This window comes from Pseudorca crassidens, chromosome 3, assembly GCF_039906515.1.
Source record: "Pseudorca crassidens isolate mPseCra1 chromosome 3, mPseCra1.hap1, whole genome shotgun sequence".
NCBI classification, from domain to species: Eukaryota; Metazoa; Chordata; class Mammalia; order Artiodactyla; family Delphinidae; genus Pseudorca; species Pseudorca crassidens.
The window spans coordinates 65,509,875-65,521,300 of NC_090298.1; the positions used below are offsets into that span (position 1 = coordinate 65,509,875).

Below are 11,426 nucleotides of genomic sequence, written 5' to 3' on the forward strand. Positions count from 1 at the left end.
TGAAATGAGTTCACTTCATGTTTAAATGCCTTGTGGTTAGAACTCAGGACTTGCCAGCCTTCTCCATTTGTTTGCAGTTTGCATCTACTTCACCCTGCAGCTGCAAAAGGGTTTTCTGATTTGGTTTCAGGGAGATCAATTCTGAACTGACCTCGAGTGCAGGAAAACCTCTGCAGGGACAGATGCAGATTTTGAAGCACTATTTAGAAGACCCTCTTTAGGAAAATGAATATAAAATTATAAATATAAATTAGGCATAAAGGTGATTATCTATTTAGAGAAAACAATAACAAAAAATTTAAGAGTTGACTGAGTTTGAAATAGTTTATTTTTACAACTTTTTCAAAAACATACTTTCTGAGAATGTAATGCTAAGGACCCTTCTAGGGCCATGGAAGAGACCTGTATAAATTGTGTGTGTGTGTGTGTGTGTGTGTGTATGGGATTTTTACAGAGATTTGACATTATACACAACTGTGGATGCTGGTTAAATAGTCTCTCTAGGCATGTTGTATTCATGTCACATGCTAAAGCTTGAAGTCTGCATAGCAAACAATTGGGAAGGGAAGATGGATGTAAAGTGGGGGAGAGCAAGGACAAGCTAGAATCCACGAAGAGGAGCCAGGATCATGAGAATGAACTGGGACCTGTGTCAGTTTTCACTGCCTTCATCTTTATAAAATAGTGCCCTTTTTTACAGAGCTAAACAAATGTCTCAGGAAGATGTTGAAGGAGGATCCCAGGAGAAGGTGGAGCAGCTGCAGGCCTGGGTGCTGCCCTGTGGCCAACAAGGTAAACCAGCAGATCAATGATAATGTGCTTGAGCTAAAAATGTACCTGACTCCACCTTTTGAAGGTTAAATATAATATGGCTGCTGCTTCACTTCCACCTTCTAAATCTCATGCAAATAGGTCTCTCAGATATGGTTCACCATAACCAGAAACATACAGAGAAGAGAATGCTAGGAAACATGGTTCAGCCTAGGTATACTGATGTATTACAAAACCACCATAGTCTGCCCATTGTCACCTTGCCACCCATATACATCTCTGTAAACTATACTTATTTTAAAAATAAATACATTAACAAAGTCATACTTCTGCCTAACCTGATACAACTACCCTACGTACAACTGAAAATATGCTAACCCTTTCCCCCCTAAGTGGATACTAATTCCCTTTTGTGTTTTTGATCATGTTCATTCTTAAGTTATTCAAACTCCCCCTTTGTTATCCTGTAACTTAAATACTGAGATATAAGGTTAACAATTATCCAGATATCTTATGTTAGTTGCTCAGGAAATGGGAGTAGAAAAGAAAATAAAAGTATTTGTTTAGTGTATAGTATTTTGATATGATAAATTCATATCAAAATAAGGAAGAAATACAACTACGATACTTCTCATTTCTGCACTTAGTTACATGGTCTAGCTGGTATTTATAATTGCCTTCTTCTGCTGGTTGGAGTTCCTCTCCTGGTGAGGTAACCTAAACATTTATTCCTGAAGTTTCTGGACCATTAGTAGTCTTGCATGAATTGACTTGTTTTAGTTTTCCATTGACTTTAATCTCATAACAAAGGAATGCTGAAAGGCTCCCAGGGTTTCCCTCTGCCCCCACTGTACAGTAGCAATCCAATTTCCTCTTGATAGTGAGGATCAATCACCAGGATGATTTGAGCAATCCAGGATTCCCATACTATTGGCATTTTGGGCTAGATAATTCTTTGTTGTAGTGGGCTGTTCTGTGCATTGTACGATGTTTAGCCACATCCTTGACGTCTAACCACCAGGTACTAGTTCACTCTCCTCCTGCAATTATGACAACAACAACAAAAAATGTCTCTAGACGTTACAAATGTCCTCTGGACAAAATTGCCCACAGTAACCCTTTTCTTTTGCCAGTCAATTCATAGACATAAGGACCCCAAAGTGGCTATGTGAAAGTCTCAATTTCCGGTTAATGGAATCACTGTTTTGTCTCTTGCTGAAAGCATTGCTCTTTGGGGAACTACAGCCTCCAAATCAGCCGAGCCTAAAGTTGCAGGGATGGAAAGCAAACACTTTGTTAGTCAATCACTAGAGGTATTAGTGAGAGCTGCTATTCCTATTTCTATTCCTTGATTCCTAGATTCATGAATCCTGGTTATGGGAGAAACAGGACTGTACATTTGTTGTCAGGTTATAAACTACCTCCTGGTCCATATTGCCATAGCTTTGAAAGGTACTGTCAACTATCTGGCACTATAACTGAGTGTTCAAAAAGCCATTCCATTGTTCTATCAAGTCAGCTACTTCAGGATGATGAGCATCATGGGAAGACCAGTGAATTCCATGGGGATGGGCCTATTGGTTGCACTTCATTTGCTGTGAAATGCTTGGCTGGAAGCAATGCTGTATTATACCATGATGGTGGATAAGGAATTCTGTAAGGCCACAGACAATGGCAGAAGCATTGTGGGCAGGGAAGAGAAATCCATGCCTATGGTAAGTGCTTATCCAGTGAGAACAAAGTGCAGCTCCTTTCATGACAGAAGTGGTAATGTAATCAGTCCACCATCAGGTATCTGGCTGATTGTCCCTAGGGGATGGTGACATTTTAGGGGCTCAGTTTTGGTCTCTGCTGCTGAAAGATTGAGTACTTGGCAGTGCTGTATTCAGATAAGCCTTGATGAGTAGAAGTCCATTTTAGTAGGTTCATGCATTACCTCTATCCCTGCCAATATGGCCATTATATTTGAGTCCATTTGACAATAACAGAAGTAGATAGAGAAAGAAGTTCACCGACAGTCCCAGAATATCTCATTCTATCCACTCAACTATTAAAATCCCTCTCTGTTGAGGTCACACTTTGGTGAGCATACACATGGGACACAAAACATTTTGCATTCTGTGCCCATTTAGAGATGTTTATCCAATACTTCTCCAGATCTTTATGTTACCAATTTTCCAATTGTGTTTCATCTAATTCCTCAACCACCCAGCCAAACCATTAACCATACCTCAAGAATTACTGTAGACCCATACCTCTGGTTAATTTTCCTACCAGGAAAAATGAACAGCTAGGTACATCATTCAAAGTTCTGTCTACAGGGAGGATTTCCCTTTACCATGGTTCATGAAGGCCATCCCAGCATAGGGCTATAGTGCTATAGCCACCCATTTTCAGGTTCTGCCTGCACATATTAAGTAGAACCATTTGTAAACCAAGCCTGAGTTTTTTCTTTTTCAGTTAACTGTTCATAGAGAACTCCCCACAAGGCCATAGGTGTGGGTTGAGAGAGAAGGCAGTTAACAAGAGTGGGGGCATGGGCATCTCGGCAACTTTCTCATGCAGCTGACTTGTGCCTTCAAGACCTTATTGAGCCTGCTTTCTATCTACCACTTTTACTTGATGATGGAATGCCGCAACTGTACATGCCTAGCTTTATGGGCTTGGTGAGTCAGACTATCTACTTCATGATGGGCACCTCAGGTCACATGGTAACTTGGTGGCCCATGGTCAAGTGTTCAGGTCTACTAAGGTCAAGTAGAAAGCCAAAAGCTGTTTCTCAAAAGGAGAGTAGTTATTTGCACAGGATAGCGTGGTTCTGCTTCAAAATCCTAAGGGTTTTCATTGTGATTCACTAAGAGCAGCCTGCCACAGGCTGCATACAACATCCTTATCCATCACTGACACTTCAAGCTGACTCTTTATGCACAATCTCCCAGGATTTCAGCTTTTGTTTCTCATTACTCCTAATTATACTTATTTCTAGGGGAAGGATATATAATTCCTAAACTCTTGGTGTGTGTGTTTGATATGGACCCTGGGGTGAACAGAATAATGCCCCTTCCACGAAGCTGTCCATGTCCGAACCCCTGGAATCTGTGAATGTGTTAGCTTTCGTGGCAAAAGGGACTTTGCAGATGTGATTAAGTTAAGGGTCTTGAGATGGGGAACTTACTCTCTTTTATCCAGGTGGACCCAATGTAACTGCCAAAGTTCTTATAAGAGAAAGAGGGAGACAGGAGAGAGACAATCAGAGAGTAGGATATGGATGTGACAATGGAAGTGGAGGCTGGAGTGATACAAGGAAGGAGCCATGAACCAAAGAATGCAAGTGGCCTTAAGAAGTGGAAAAGGTAAGGAAATAAATTCTCCTGTAGAGGCTCTAGAAGGAATACCACCCTGCTGTCACCTTGATTTTAGGACTTCTGACCTCCAGAACTATAAGATAATAAATATGAGTTTTAAGCCACTAAGTTTGTGGTGATTTGTCACAGTAGCAGTAGGAAATCTTGACATGAAACTGGACCCAAAAGGAAACGCCAAGTGTCTGGGTAGAGTCCTCTCCCTCCCTGTGCACTCCTCCTCCCCTTCCCAGTCTCCATCATTCTCCACAAGACTGGCTCCAGGCAAACTATTGAAGGACACAAAGTCATTGCAAGACTCTTCTTTCTACCCCTTCTGTACCCTGTGTCTTTATGTAACCCCCTGGCTACCTGAGGTTCCTGAGTTCTTCCTCTGTCCCATCAACTTTTTTTCATCAAGGCTTTAAAATTCTTCTTTTGCTCAGGATTTGAACTCTAATAGAAAAATGATAAATTGTTATTGAATCCGTGACTTCTATTTTCAAATATATCTGAAACACATTTATATTTCTATAGTGGTTTCTTGCAGACTCTAAGTCACAGAAGGAGTTACTCTAACGATGAAAAATTTCAGTTTTGTGGCAAGCTAATTCTGGGAAATTTGGAGTCTTTCAAATTACTTCAGGTAAATGCCAGTCTACATGCAGGGCATTTTCTGACTGCTTATTGCTTATCCCCAAGTGTCCATTAATGTTTCCTGTTGTTGTGTCTGGAAAATCATAAAATTTTCAAAGGTTTTTGCTCTTCATGTACAGACTTGCATTTGGGATGTTATTTAAGATCCACAGCTCACTGAAGTTACTAAGTTATCTTGTCTAGTTTGTTTTGCTCTTAGGTTCTGTTAGATGTGACAGTAAGACATTTTCTACTGCTCCATCCTTTGTGTCACTCAAATCATTGTTGCTGGTCTCCTTGGTACTGGTAGCCTCGATGAGTAAAGTTTGTGTTAGTGGCTCTGGAAAGACTGTGAGTCCATGCAAGAATGGGAGAGGTGCTTAAGGAAGATGCACTCTTCCATCTTTGTAGCCAAGAAATGTCAATTGAAATAGCACACCAAAGAGATACTGTTTTTTATACTTTGATTTTCTTTTTTTATCCCAGCTTAATGATATATAATTGACATATAGTATTTTGTAAGTTTAGAGTGTACAACCTATTGATTTGATACACTTACATATTGCAAAATGATTACCACCATAGTGTTAGCTAACACCTTTGTAGTGTAGCATAATTACCATATCTTTTTTGTGGTGAGATCACTGAAGATGCAATCACTTAGCAACTTTCAAGTATACAATACAGTATTATTAGTTATAATAAACATGTACATTAGATCCCCAGAACTTATTCATCTTATAACTGGAAGTTTATAGTTAAAGAGATACTTTTTTTTTTTTTCATTTTGGTGCTGGCATTTTATTTTTATTTATTTATTTATTTATTTATTTATGGCTGCACTGGGTCTTTGTTGCTGCATGTGGGCTTTCTCTAGTTGCAGCGAGCAGGGGCCACTCTTTGTTGTGATGCACGGGCTTATCATTGCCGTGGCTTCTCTTGTTGCAGAGTACAGGCTCTAGGTGCGTGGGCTTCAGTAGTTGTGGCATGCGGGCTCAGTAGTTGCGGCACACAGGCTTAGTTGCTCCACGTGGCATATTCCCGGACCAGGGCTCGAACCCATGTCCCCTGTATTGGCAGGCGGATTCTTAACCACTGTGCCACCACAGAAGTCCCTAAAGAGATACTTTTAAATTGCCATGGTCACAATGCACCATCTCCACCCTGACAGAGTTTGCAGTGCTGTTCTTTGGCTAGAGTCTTCTCTTAGACTATTAAAAACAGCTGTCTAAGGCTTTCCAGACTCTAGGCTTCAGGCTTGCAACCATCCCAGTCCACAGTTCGGCTTTGTGAGCCCACGCCCTGAATTTGGTCCTCTCCATCCTATGACTCTGTATATAACAGGAGGAAGCCAGTAGGGAAATGGAAAATAGCTTTTCTTCTGGGGCCTTAGGGCAGAGATGGACTAAGCACCATTCCACATCTCTTTTGTTAATAGACCCTACCCTAGGCCTGGGAGGCCACCTGTGGTGGACTTTTTGCAAAATGGCCACTATTATTCCCTTCTCTTTATCTGCATCCCTTGTGATGTAACTGTGCAGTTGCTTACCTTAAGAGGTGGAGTATATTTCCCCAGCATTTGAATCTGGGCTAGCCTGATGATTTATTTTGGAATGCAGCAGAAGTGTTGCTGGGTCGATTCTGAGCCCAAGGATCTACCTGTTCTCCTGGAACACTGCTCATCTGCCAAGTAAATAATCACGGGGGCAAAGCTTGCTAGAGGGCGAGAGACCACCTGGAAGCGAGAGAAGCCATCTGAGCAGAGGTCACCCTAAACTAGCCAGTGCCGAGCTGTCCCAGCCGCTGACCGCAGATGTCTAGTGAGCCTGGCTGAGACCTGAAGAACTGCCAAGCTGAAGTCAGCCTAATTGCCCACCTGCAGAATTATGGCTAAAATTTGGTTGTTCTCAGCCACTATGGCTTGGAGTGGTTTGTTATGCAGCCAAAGTTTATTGACTTGTCATCAAGGTTAGAAGCATTTCCAAATTACAAGTTACATGCACTGCTGAATTATCACACCTGCCACATAAGAGGAAAAAAAAGGCAAAGGGTGAACCATATATGGAAGAGAAGAGATATAAAAGGAGGAATATATAGGCAGGTTGCTATTACTCTCAGGTAGTTCTGATTATAATCCAGTTTCTTCTCCCACTAAATGGATCACTTTACAATTCAACTGGAATCTTTTCTTTACAGGACTCAGAAACTCCCCCACACTGGCTTAAGTAAAGGAAAATTAGTCTCAGGGGTATCTCATGGATTCCAAGTATCTGGATCCCAAGACCCAGCTAGGTCTTCTTGAGTGACTGGCCCTAGAACTGGAATATAGTTTGGAACCAAGCGAGCTACTTTTTCTGCCTTGTTTTTTCCACTTCTTTCTCAAGATCTCTCATCGCTTCTGTATGTTTGCTTCACTTTTTCTCTCTTCACTTCTCTGCTTGCACATAGCTTCATTGTGCCCATTCCAAAATAGCAGGCTCAGACTCCAGTCCTCAGGACCTTCTAGCTCACCTTCCATAAATTCAAATTCCCATTCAGAGAGAATCCTATTTGGTCCACTGTGGGCCAGTCAGTTATGCTTGAGTGGTGGTTGGCAAGGCCAATAAAGATACCCTTTTTTTTTGCTTTTAAAAAAAAACATTTTTTTTAATTATTTTTTTAAACATCTTTATTGGAGTATAATTGCTTTGCAACGGTGTGTTATTTTCTGCTTTATAACAAAGTGAACCAGCTATACATATACATATGTCCCCATATCTCCTCCCTCTTGCATCTCCCTCCCACCCACCCTATCCCACCCCTCTAGATGGTCACAAAGCACTGAGCTGATCTCCCTGTGCTATGAGGCTGCTTCCCACTTTTTTGACATTGGGCAGGTATCTTTTGTAAGAACCAGAGGACTGCATTAATATTCTTAATCTCTACTACTGGCAGGAACTACACCTTACTTTCTGGAACTCCTTTTTTACCAAGTTACCAAATAGATTTTTACCTTTGCTTTCCAGTGGAGGATCAACTTCTGCATCCTTCCATTGGAGGAATATGAATGACAATTATCAGCAATCTCCTTTCCTGATCAGGCTGGGGCAGGGCTTGGAAAGTCTTTCTTAGCCCTGAGTCCTTCCTCATACGTCTTTATGATGCTCCTGGTGTCCCAAGACTCAGGACTTCCAGCCTCTCCTTCCTATGAAGCTAGCTTCCAGTGTCCTTAACATTCTACTCAGCATCTGGGTCTGCTTTCCTTTTTTTAAAAAAATTGTGTTTTGTTTTGTTTTATTTTACAGTAGTCAAAATCTAGAAGCCTGCTGATCGAGACACTCTCTAATAGCAATTTATAGTTATATGGATTTTATGGAATAGAAAATTTTCAAAAATAAATCTGGGTACTGACATATGGTTACCAGGTCTATATTTTGCCACAGAAAGCCATTATAAGCTCCCATATCCAATCATCATCATTTAATGTTAGATTGAAACCAAGGAAATTGCCATTTTTGTAGGTCAAAAACAGTTGAATATTGGCAATTTCCTGTGGTTCAATGTAATATATTGAAGCATATTTTAACTTGAGAACTGTAGGAAGGATATACTCTTATAATAAAGAACTGACCTTTACAGTGAGCTTATTTAACTTTATGAAAAATGCACTACACTTTCCTTAATTTTCTTATTTCATCATGAACCATGAACACTTTAAAATGGTCTGGCACTAGTTTTTGATGTGTCCTTTTTTTAAACACAGGTCTGGGGAAACACATCTGTGTGATCCTCCCAGGATCACTCTCATTCCTAAGAATGCTTTTTTCCTAGCCTCTGAGGCAGGGTTCTGGCCTTTTTTTGATTCAAAGTCATTTTCAAAGAGCAGTCATCTTCTCTCTCAGGCCCTCTCAGACTGTTGTTGGGTGAATTCTTCACTTGCACCAAACTTGGGTATTTAGGGGACATGTTTTCAGCATTCAATTCATTGTCACATTCCCCCTCATGAAGAACATGGTTACATTTACGAAAGGAGCCTCAGTAACCTCCCATGGTTCCGCAGTGAAATATGCAAACCAGTTTTTCGATCAACCATGAGTTAAAGATCTTCCCTTTGGATTGTGTTTCTTGCACAACTTTTCTATCTCAGACAACTCCCCCATCACCCTCTATTTCCTACCCAAGGGATCTTCATCTCTTACAAGCAAGATCCAGACAGATTGTATGACAAACTGGCTTTGGTTATTAAAAACATCTTTTTAGCTCTTGGCACAATAAGCAAAACCACCCCTGATGAAAAGAAAGTCTCTCTCTACCATATGGTTCTTGAAAGAAGTACAATTTTCTGAATTTACTGTACATGTGAAAACAATAAACAATTTGCATTTCTTTCTTTTTCTAGTAACTCAAACTCTAACCTGAGGGTTTTTAAAGAATGGATTTTGTAATTTCAACATTGTACCACTTTCTGAAATATTACTGATTCTCAGCAAAGTAACTAAGCCTTAGCCAAATGTTTCAGTTTATCTCTCTTTTTTTTGTGAATCTGTAAATGCGTCAGAAAAACGTTTACTGTAATGTTAGAATGTGCATGTGTTGGCATTAAAACTGTGGTTTTGTCCCTACGGGGAATCAAATGGAAGCAAAATTACAGTTAATTCCTGGTATCTATGGTAATGGGGAACAGACAGTTTGTACCAGTAATATTTGAAAAATTTATTTTAGAAATTAGGTTGAACCTTGTCCTACATTAAACCTTTTGCCAGAGATCCACAAGTAGTCAAGTTGTTCTTTTCCCTCCTTCTCCTGGTTCACCAGACTCTGGGGTAGAGAAATGGCCAGCAGGAAAGAAGGGTAGAATCAAAAAACTTATTCACAAATCTCATGATCATTAGATTTTTCTCAGCATGTTGACTATAGCTCTTTTGTGGGAAAAGGAAACTATAGGAAAAGAGGATGACAGTCTTTCTGTTCCTTTAGTAAGGTGTCTTGTCTTTCCTTATGATTTAAAAGATAATCATATACCGAAACTCATGTTACCTCCTTTCCAAATTCAGTTTTCAGTTTGTAACTGAAAAAAAGAAGTAAAAGGATTTTAGAGAATTCTGAAGCCTCTTTGAAGCTATTCTCTCAGAAAGGGAAGATTTGAAATATAGCTGAATGGGAAGGAAGAATGCTACCACAGAGCCTTCTACATCTGGCCAGTAGCCTGCAAGAGAAAGGATTTATTTTATCTGGTTCAGTCTCTGACTATTTGAGAGAAGGAGATGATATATAAACTCTTTATGGCCTCATGGCTCCCACAAGGGTTTTCAATAGACTGGAGGGGCAGGGTCTCACTTTTTCTGGATCTGGAGTGTTTCTTGAATGCAAAAGCTCATACACTTGTAGGGACAAGAGTGCATTGCATTTGTGGTGTCCAGATGTAATGCTCTAATGATGTAAACCACTAATTTGTTCTGGAAGTATTATTGCTGGAACTATTATTGTTATCCGTTGAAGAAGACTTGGAAAATGACTTCCAGTTTTAAAAAGTCCTGGAGGACTTTCCTGGTGGCACAGTGGTTAAGAATCTGCCTGCCAATGCAGGGGACATGGGTTCCATCCCTGGTCCAGGAAGATCCCATATGCTGTGGAGCAACTAAGCCCATGCACCACAACTACTGAGCCTGCGCTCTAGAGCCCATGAACCACAACTACTGAAGCCTGCGTGCCACAACTACTGAAGCCTGTGCTCCGTAACAAGAGAAGCCACCCCAATGAGAAGCCTGCACACCACAACAAAGTGTAGCCCCCGCTTGCCGCAACAAGAGAAAGCCCGTGTGCAGCAACAAAGACCCAATGCAGCCAAAAATAAATAAAAATAAAATAAATAAATTGATAAATAAATTAAAAGTCCTGGAGAATTTTGTAACTCACTGCTATTCATAGCGGTAATCCTTACACAACTCTGCAAAAGCTTTGTGTGTGTGTGTGTATGTGTGTGTGTATGATTATGGTATGGTAGGGATAGGGGAAACCTTAATTAACTACACTAGAAACTCAAAATACAAATGAAATGATGGTTTTAAATAAGCCTGGATATCATAATTAGTCCCAGATGGTTCCTTTGTAGTCAGGAGAGTTCTCCCAAACAGCTACATTTCTTTGTTTGAATGTCAAAATAGAAACTGAATTAGACCCCTGCACTGTGTCCTCACACTCACAGCTTTTTGGGGGTTTTGCTGCATAGACTTTGGGAGATGTCCATTGAGACAAAGAGATTGTGTCCTCCATAATATATTCTTTAGAAGGCAGCATATGTTCTCTGAACCAGCTTTTACAATCTCAGAACCAAGGGTTTTTCTTTCCTACTGGTTTTCTGGTTTGGAAAATGGAAAACATTTTCTGTTTCTATGGTTCATCTGTTCAGTAGACTCACTGCCCTGGGGGAACAGGCCTCATAGGCCTCAGGGTATCAGCTCCATTTGCTGTAGGAAACCAGATTTATCATCAGATAGGGAGCTCTGATTCCCATGGAGAATAGTCAGGCAGAGCAGGGAGAGGTGTCTTTAAGCAAATACTGTTTGCTACGGAAAACCAGGGAAAATCAAACCAAAGAAAACACACAGCTGATGCCAAAGAGGGTGTTGTCTTTAGTTATTTCCAAGAGACATCAGTTGTTCCTTGATATCTCTAATAGAAAACTTGTCAGAATAAGTA

The 11,426-nt window shown here is 40.5% G+C and overlaps 1 long non-coding RNA gene across 1 annotated transcript; it reads left to right on the top strand.

The window, feature by feature from the left end:
- Positions 1–4,152: 4,152 nt before the first annotated feature.
- LOC137221459 (uncharacterized) lies at positions 4,153–10,619 on the top strand. Its single transcript, XR_010942012.1, has 2 exons — positions 4,153–4,758; positions 9,782–10,619. It is a non-coding gene; the product is annotated as an uncharacterized lncRNA (long non-coding RNA).
- Positions 10,620–11,426: the final 807 nt, after the last annotated feature.